The sequence below is a fragment of the Octopus bimaculoides genome, chromosome 2, assembly GCF_001194135.2.
Source record: "Octopus bimaculoides isolate UCB-OBI-ISO-001 chromosome 2, ASM119413v2, whole genome shotgun sequence".
Lineage (NCBI taxonomy): Eukaryota > Metazoa > Mollusca > Cephalopoda > Octopoda > Octopodidae > Octopus > Octopus bimaculoides.
In genome coordinates this window covers 134129170-134139169 of record NC_068982.1, presented here as the reverse complement: position 1 = coordinate 134139169, position 10000 = coordinate 134129170, and the positions used below count along the sequence as shown (strand labels likewise).

The window sequence follows — 10000 nt, the reverse complement described above, 5'->3', positions numbered from 1 at the left end:
AAACTGACCAATGACTGACATACATACATACATACATACAATCATGCATACATACATACATACATACATATTTATACATACATATGTATGATGGGCTTCTTTCAATTTCTGTCTACCAAATTCATTGGTAAGGCTTTGGTTGACCCAGGACTGTAGTAGAAGACACTGACCCAAGGTGTTGCACATTTGAACTGAACCCCAAAACCATACAGTTGCACCTACATAAGAGGACTAGTAATCAGTTATAATAGATATTTCACATCTTTGCTACTTTGAATGCATTAATTAAGTAGTTCTTCTAAATTGCTTTTTATATATTTTCCTTATATTCAGTCAATATACTCTTCTCTCTTCTATCACCCATCTGCTATAACATTTAGATGTAACTCTAACAATGGGAAGCTGTGAATTTGAGGATGTTAACAACCACAAAACATAAATAATCTCCCAGATAAATTGGATCACCCTCTCACTTCCAGATTTAGAACATACAATTCACTATATACATTAAGACCAACATTCCATACAAAGACAATTTTTTCTTGAAACCAGAATTTCTGACCTCATATAACTACAAACTATACAGTCCAAGTACACTCTCCTATACAAGGATATATATCTGTTTAAACTTTGACATCAGTGATTATCTATTGAACAGATAATTTTTTATTTTTGAGAGGAAAGGTTTTCTATCATTGTTGGTGTCCTCAGTCACTTATACATATATATATATATATATATATATATATATATATATATATATATATATATATATATATATATATATATATATATATATATATATATATCATATATATAGTTGAAATTTATAGAGAAGCAAAAGATGAAGACAGGTGTATGAACAACAAGCAAGTGTATTAGTTTGATGCTCCAGAAAATGAAAATCTTTTACGTTTTGTGTGTGTGTATATACACACACACAAATAATACATATAAATATAACCACACACATACACACACACACACATGTATATATCTGTTGGTAACTACAGAATTAAATCTATTTCCTGCTTTTACGCAAATAGTTTGATCAGCATAGATCCTCACCAGACATAAAAGAAATAGTGGATAGGCGACAGATCAAGTGATTATTGATGTCAGTCATTAGTGACAGGTCTACATATGGTGAAAGGTTTGCCTGTGACTGCAGAATTCTGTTTTGTTTATTAGCAAATATTTCTGCTTATGATGGCAGGTGAACATTAGCTCTGATCTTCTTTGTATCGGTGTTGAAGTGGTACAATAAGTGCAATTTATTCACTATAATTAAAAATCTTTTCTCTTTTCTATTCCTACTGTTATATCTGGGATCTTATACCACATTGTGATGTCTTTGTTTTGTTTACACATCTAGTTTTCTATAGACTCTCACACACATGCATATGTATTAAGTGCAGCTCATGCTAGCATGAAAAAAATTGTATAAGCATATAATATGCATGCATGTAATGAAAGCTATCACTCCTAGGGTCACTTAATTTGTAGAACCTTTTTTCTTCCATTGTAAACTCGAGAAATTTCACTGATATTGTTCTCCCATTCCACCGATATGAGTCAAGAATTCATACCTTATTTTGAACACAATGATTAAATAACACACACACACATATACATAAATGTGTGGGGGTAAAAATTGCAGTGAGCCTCTCATGGCTTGCTTCCTGTTGATTTGTTTACATTTATATTTTCTTTTCAATAATTAAAACCTCTTTTTAATATTTTCCAACTGTAGAAATCAAAAATATTATATATTTTCTTACTGTTACATTCCATGTTATATATCCATGTTATATACCCATGTTATATACCCATGTTATATACCCATGTTATTTATCCATGTTATTTTGCTACTGTTGTTTCTCATGTTTTTCTTTGTTTTTCCCCCACCTCCGTCTCATGCAAACACGTTACATTATTAATATGTAAAAACGATTGACTTGTTAAAAATTTAATCTGTATCATCATCATATATTTTTTCAATGTTTATAAATAAACTTTTTTTTTAAAAATCAGTGTAAAAGAAATTGGTTTAATTTTTTTATTTCAAATAATTTACAACAGTTTTCAACATTTAAGTTTTACTTTCAGAGTTGACTGAGGATTGATCTCTCAACCCATAACCAAATAAGTGTTTATATTGAAGAAAACATTTCATTTTTTATTTATTTTTCTTCAGGATCATACTAACTACATTACAATTTTTCTCTTTAAGAAATTGTTTGTATCAAGTTTTTCACTGCTGCATGACATTAAATATCTGTTTGAAATATATTTTGATACTAGATATCTCTTACGGCAAGATAGATATCGTTAATTTACAGTGTTCTTTGACAAGTGAAACATTCTGCTGCTCCGTTGGTCAGTACTGTCCACTTGTCCACCCCTGTTATGCAAATGAAAAATACTTGGAAGTTGCTCAAAATACAACGTTTTCTTTTACGAAGGGGGAATAACTTCTTTCATTCGCTCCCTTAGATAGGCTAACACCTTTGAAGCATTTAACACGCACGCACACACGCACATGATGTTTATCGTGTATTTTAGTTCCCACGTTTACAAATACATCCTCTTTCCCCTCCCCCCGTCTCTAGTGTTTATTTCTTGATATAAATTCAAAACAATTGTATATTCGCTTGAACAAATCCCAGGACATGGTGATTTGAGTTCCGATTTAATATAACGGAATTAAAAATACATCCAGTTAAGTTTTGATGTTGACACATTTCATGCAGAGATCATCAAATGGTTAATTACAAAGAAATAAAAGAAAGAAATAAATAAACTATTAGTCAATGACAATAGTATTTTGTTTTCGTTTTATTTGTTTGTTTTTTCATCCAGCTTAGGAGATAACTTCTGACATATTTGAGTCATATGACCTGCAACCAATGTACTATGTCCTACATTTATGAAAGTTATATGTTGCTGATGAGGTTCTAGTAAGACAGAAACAAAACTAGAGTTGTTTTTCATACGTTATGAAAAACATCAAAATAATATTACTCAATGGCAGTTGTTTTTTTTTCTCTTCATTGAATAATTATTGATAATTAACTTTTAAATATTCCCTGTATCAAATATGTTGACTTTAAGCTAACCTGTTGTTTTCATGCAGAAAGTTGGCTTCATTGAATGATCTTTATTCATTTCAAGATGGGAAAAAATTACACAGAAACTCTACTCTTTGAGTTACTCTACCATCCAATCCCTTATATTGAATGTAGATTCAGGTAGCACCACTGTCTACCTCAGCTGCCTTCAACACATTTAGCTGTATTGAATACACTTATACTGGTACACTGGATTTTGATTGTCAAAAACAAACACTCTGCTCTTTGTCATTCTACCTCCTACTCTCTTCATTGAATTCTGATGGGGATTTTATTAAATACAGTCTCAACATTAGTGTTACTACCTTGGCTGACTTCAACACATTTAACTGTAATAGAAACACTTGCATTAGTATACCAGATTATGATCTCCAGATCAATGAGTGCCTTTTTATCCTGGATTTTCAATGACTCTTTGTTCCCTTAAGGAACACATTTCTCAACTCTCTTAATTAGTAAGTGATTAGGAGAGGATACAGAACAGAAATCTAGCCTCTAAACATGTGTCAAGAGTTTCTCCATTTCTAAATTTATTTCTTTTTTTCCATGAATAAGAGGGTTACAAGAGACCCACTGAAAACCGGTGATGTCTATTTTGTGAGTTTGGAAGGCAAGTGGTGTCCAGGTTTGAACATCTCAGTCCTAGTTTCACCTTTTCTTTTAGTTCAAGCCATCAAATTCAGTAAAAGGAAAACAAGTATCAAGTATGTGTGATCAATAAACTTTCAGACTTTCATTCAATATTTTATAAAATAATTTCTCTTCTCCATCTTATATGTTACTGTTGGATATACACTAACTTTATAATTAATAAACCTTGTATTCTCATAATCCAGTCTTCTAGCCAATTATATTGTCTTTGCATCATCAATCCTGCTGTTATTTTAAAAATGGAATAACTGAGTGAATATTGTAACAACCTTCTGGCTTAAAAGTTTTACATGCTAATCCACTGTAAATTTTACGTGCTAATCTACTGTAGACATTCTGTTGTGTATATGGTCAATTCATTCAGTTTTATGCATCAACCCTCCTTCATACTAGATGTTTTGCAAACAGTTTGCTCATGCAAGCACTACCAGTTGAAAGCTCCACATACCAGAAGCCAGCAAGTGTATGGGGTCATCAGGAGAGAATGCGCGCTGTTTTGGGGCCTACCTCTTGATGGCGTCATTGTGCACAGGACCCACATACACACACACACACACACACATATACACTATTATGAGACCCTGCTTGCTAGATCAATATTATAATAATATCAATAATAATAATAATAATAATCCTTTCTACTATAGGCACAAGGCCTGAAATTTTTTTTGGTGGGGAGTGGTGCTAGTTAATTACATCAACTCTGGTGCAAAACTGCTACTTAATTCGTTGACTCTGAAAGAATGAAAAGCAAAGATGAACTCAGAACGTAAAGACAGGCGAAATATCACTAAGCATTTTGCCCAACATGCTAACGATTCTGCCAGCTCACCGCCTTAATAATAATAATAATAATAATAATATTAATAATAATAATAATGGTGAATGGTCACTGAGGTTTAACCTAGATCTGCCTGCTGGTTATATGTTTGCATATTCATGGTTGCTAAATCATCATCATCATCATCATCGTTTAACGTCCACTTTCCATGCTGGCATGGGTTGAGCAATTTGACTGAGGACTGGCACACCAGATGGCTGCACCAGGCTCCAATCTGATCTGGCAGAGTTTCTACAGCTGAATGCCCTTCCTAACACCAACCACTTGAAGAGTGTAGTGGGTGCTTTTACGTGCCACCGGCATGAGGGCCAGTCTGGCGGTACTGGCAACGGCCACGCTCAAATGGTGTTTTTTTTTACGTGCCACCTGCACAGGAGTCAGTTCAGCGGCACTGGCAACGACCTCGCTCAAATGTTTTGTTTATAATATTTGTATTATTTCTAGTTACCTAACTGACCTACAATCATAGTATGGATCTGCTCGAGCAAAACTGACCAGAGTTACTCCACATTATCAACTACAAAAATAAAGTCATTCTGTCTTTATCTTGAACAGAATATGAAATATTATTAACTATGCATTAACAGCTTCACATTTGCTATCCCCTCTCAGACCAAATTAGAGGTATTGCTCTTCCTATTTTGTGTAAGAAAGGGGTACTGTTGAATTAAGAGTCTATCTACTGTCAGTTTCCAGTCCTCGAGGATCTCAGCATGAGCACTTGGCTGATGTACAGACCATAGTGTAGAAGAGTAATACAATTGTAGGAGCAGCAAATAAAGGAAGGTGTGTGAGCAAGAAAAGGTGAGCCAGAGCAAAGAATAACATCAATATACTCTTTACTCTTTTACTTGTTTCAGTCATTTGACTGTGGCCATGCTGGAACACCGCCTTTAGTCGAGCAAATTGACCCCAGAGCATATTCTTTGTAAGCCTTGTACTTATTCTATCAGTCTCTTTTGCCAAACCGCTAAGTTACAGGGACGTAAACACACCAGCTTTGGTTGTCAAGCGATGTTGGGGGGACAAACAGACACACAAACATATACACACACATACATATACGACAGGCTTCTTCCAGTTTCCATCTACCAAATCCACTCACAAGGCTTTGGTCAGCCTGAGGCTATCATAGAAGACACTTGCCCAAGGTGCTTTGCAGTGGGACTGAACCTGGGACCATGTGGTTGGTAAGCAAGCTACTTACCACACAGCCACCCCTGCACCTGTGTTCCTTTTTGTTTTCCTTTCTTTATGAAACATAATGTGAAGGCATGTGACTTAGTGACGAAGGTGTTGCACTTGCCATCGTGGTTCTGATTCCAAGATTGGATGGTGCATTGTGTTCACGATCAAAAACACTACATTTCACATTGATCCAGTTCACTTAGCTGTAAATGAATTCCAACAATAACAAAGTTAACCCTGTAACAGCCTGGCAGTGGATTCAGTGGTGATTGTTGTGATCCCGGTTACTTATGCTATGAAAACTAGTGGCGGAGAGGGTCACTACCAGAGGTGTAGCTTGATTCTAAGGTTAGAGGGAGCAGGCACATAAAAAAAGGCACCATGACACATACCAAACAATTTTCGACTTATTTTTCTTATATTACACAAAATGTTTAATTAGTTATAAAATGTGTGATTGTATTCTATATTCATTAATTTTATGTTCCAGTAACAATGTCATTATGTATTAAATTACAACTACTGATAAAGGTAACTAAAGAGTTTTTTTTTTTTTTAAATCATTGAAATGACACCAATTTTGAAAAATGTGTTTGGTGGGAGCAGTGCTTCCCTTGATCCTTCCTCTATTAGCTATGCCACCAGTAACTACACATATATTTACAGGGAGATTTGGCTCCTTTTTCTCGCAGAGTGATTCCCTGTCCATGATGGATAATTTAGACAACTCTACTATCAATGAATGAAGTATTAGCCTGAATTTTAAAAAAACTAAGAACCGAGAGAAAAAACTCCAGCTTTTCTCACGGTAATTTTTTCTTCTTCTTTTTCTTAATATCTATATTACTTGAAATATGTGTATAAAAGTAGGTCAGATCTTCAATCTGTAATGGATGACTGCACACATTTGCTGACTGATCAGTGTTTTGAGTTCAGTCACCAAATGTGAATCACTCAGAGATCATATACCTTATTAAGACCATTATTTTATCACATACATGCACATACACATATGTATATGTGTGTAGCTAGATGTTGCTTGTCTCCATTTGGCAAAAAAAATAAAAACACAGGCTTGTACATGTATGCATAAACTTAGATATATTTCGACCAAAGATTGGTCCAGGCCATATCTAACTTAATAGCACCACCTGATAGGATTATCTAAATCCTTTTTACAGTCAAGTTTTGTCTATGGTCCATTCAAGTAGTGAGTTGTATCCAGGTATGGGTGGCTTAGCTGGTATTCCTTGAAGAAATCTGGCCAGACTCTGTTTAAAGCTGATAGGATCCTTTTCCTCTTTTATCTGTTTCAGGACAATGTTAAACAGAGCAGGGCCTGTTGAGGAAAAGAAATTATGCTGCAATGTACCTATACGTTGTGATCTTGAATTGGGCAGGGAACATATGGCCCATGGTCCCAGCCTTGGATGAACCTTAAAACGAATGTTCAGGTCGTTTGGGCAATGCTGGCAGTATATTCTCCACATCATATATATGAGGCGGCATATATATGTAGATTGCTAGCCACTACACATTCTTTGTTTTCTCACCTTGTTTCTTTCTGCGTTCCTTTCTGTGGAATAGCGTAGGCTCGTAACATTAAAAACCTTTTCACTTCCCGAGCATTAAACTAATACATTTATTTGTTGTCTACACCACCTGTCTTCGTCTTTTGTTGTTTTTTTTTGTGAATTCTCCCTATATATATATATATATAAATATATATATATATGATAGACTTTCCCATCGAAGATGACGTATAAGCGTTCAGTTTTTGCTGAACAACCTGCACAAATGATTTGTTTATAGTGATCAAATGTTCACACCACACATTAGTTCATTCACTCCATCAAATCAATGTTGTCTGAACAGGTGCACTGTGTACCATGCATTGGGTGTCGAAGTAATCACAGAACAACATGGTGTGTTTTTCTCAAGAACTCCACACACCATTCAGTCTAGGAATTGAAATCATGATATATATATATATATATTATCCAAGGTGTACAGTATTATAATATCCATTACTGCTGATCTTACCAATTGGTTTCACGCTAGAGAGTCAATGGAGTGTTAGGTAATAATCCGATTATGTAGCCCTGTACTTATTAGAGGTAGCTGTTATGGAATGAAATATGGCAATGTTGGAGGTGAATAGACACATCCGCTTTGCTGTTGCTGTGAAAAAGATGAAACAAAATGAGTAGGGGATTGAGTTCAGAGTTATGTCCCTTACTACCAAAACATTTTCACTGAGGAGGTTATGTTGCAAGTTGGCAAGAGTTCTCTGGAAAAGTCTGTGGGAAATGTGTGTGTCCTGAAGGTTGGTGTTCTTGTGGAAATGGAATTTGTATAGTGGTACTATATCTATAAGTTTTGTAGTAGATGTGAGCATGCACATCTTTGTTCTATTATCATTTTAACATCCACTCTCCGATGCTTGCATGGGTCATATGGAGTTTATTGAGAGAGATTTTCTACATCCAAATGCCCTTTCTGCCACCAACCCTTACCTGTTTCCAAGCAAAGTAATATTTCTTCATTGTCTGATATGCTTTTGCAGAATATTGGAAATGAATGACATTCATTTACAATAACCAATGCAAAGACAAGGAGACACAATCACATACACCTGTGCACACACACACACACACACACACACACACACATACATACTAAGGTTTGTTTCAGTTTCTATCTACCAAATCCACTTATAAGGCTTTGGCCAGCCCACAGCTATAACCAAGATACTACACTGGGTCTGAATCTAAAACCATGTACTTGGGAAGCAACTACACAGCTATGCTTGCACCTAACCATGCTATACACCTGTATATGTATGTGTGTGTGTGTGTGTGTGTTTAAATGTGCAGGTACAATGAGCACTGAAATGGACTCCCTCAAATGCTTGTGGGGATCATTAGAGGTAGTATGTAGCTTCTGTTACCTAGGGGACCAATTTAGCAGTGGTGGAGGAAGTTCTGAAAGTGTAGCTGTTAGAATTAGAACAGGCTGGGCAAAATTCAGAGAGCTTCTATCTTTGTTGGATATTAAGAGCCTCTCCCTCAGAGTGAAAGGTAGATGACAGGATGCCTATGTACGTACAGTTATGTTGCATGGTTGTGAAACATGAGCTTTGACTTCAAAGGACTTGCAAAGGCATGAAAGAAATGAAGTTAGCATGCTCCACCGGATGGGTAATGTCAGTGTGCACATACAACAAAGTTTAAATGATTTAAGAGGAAAACTGGGTGCAAGAGGCATCAGATGTTGTGTGCAAGAGAGAAAACTGCACTGGTTTGGTCATGTGATGCATATGGATGAGGGCAGCTGCATAAAAAAGGGTACCTGTGGAAAAGGTAGACCCATGAAGATGTGGGATGAAGTGGTGAGAAAGGATCTTCAGACACTGGGCCTCACTGAAGAACTGTCAAGGGACTGGGGATAAGATGCTTCAAACTATGTAAAATCATTGTCTTCCACACATCTAAGCTTCTCTTTCAGGTGGTGGTGCCACTTAAAAAGCACTCATGGCGGTGCTGTGTTAACGCACCTGTGCAGGTAGCACATAAAATGCACCCAGCACACTTTTTTAAGTGATTGACATTAGGAAGGGCATCTAGCCATAGAAACCATGCCACAACAGACAGGTGGCGTCTGGACAGCTCCATACCAGCATGGAAAGCAAATGCTAAACAATGATGATGATGATATATATAAGAGAGAAAGAAAGAGAGAGTGAGTTAGTGGGTGATGAAGTTTACCTAAACTTTGAATGGCGATGATGATGATGTTATATAATGATATATATAATTATGAGTGAAGGTGCAAATGGCCCAGTGGTTAGGGCAGTGGATTCGTGGTTAGAGAATCCCAGTTTCGATTCCCAGACCAGGCGTTGTGTGTGTTTATTGAACGAAAACACCTAAAGCTCCACGAGGCTCCAGCAGGGGATGGTGGTGACCCCTGTTGTACTCTTTCGCCCCAACTTTCTCTCACTCTTTCTTCCTGTTTCTTGAGTAAAGTTGTGGGGGGGGGACATATATGCCATAGAAACAAGGCCCATGAGCCTGGCAGGCTTTAAAAGGGCGCATAAAAAATATATAATTAAGATATATTGTTACACCATTCAATGTTTAGGTAAACTTTGTCACCCACTCACTCACTCTCTTTCTTTCTCTCTCTG

At 36.2% G+C, this 10000-nt stretch overlaps 1 protein-coding gene across 8 annotated transcripts in view; it reads left to right on the top strand.

Annotated features, from left to right (window-relative positions):
• The window catches only part of LOC106877276 (tyrosine-protein phosphatase 10D), an 85490-nt gene that overhangs the window by 72189 nt on the left and 3301 nt on the right, over positions 1-10000 (top strand). For 3 of the 8 annotated variants that reach the window (XR_001410360.2, XR_001410358.2, XR_001410357.2), the window contains exon 19: positions 6478-6619. The exons of 1 other annotated variant lie outside the window; for it this stretch is intronic. The gene's annotated coding sequence lies outside the window, so the exon portion shown is untranslated. Of the gene's footprint in view, positions 2034-6477; positions 6620-10000 lie in introns of those variants that run through there. 4 more of the 8 variants (XR_008263441.1, XM_014926144.2, XM_014926145.2 and 1 more) reach the window with 2 other exon arrangements.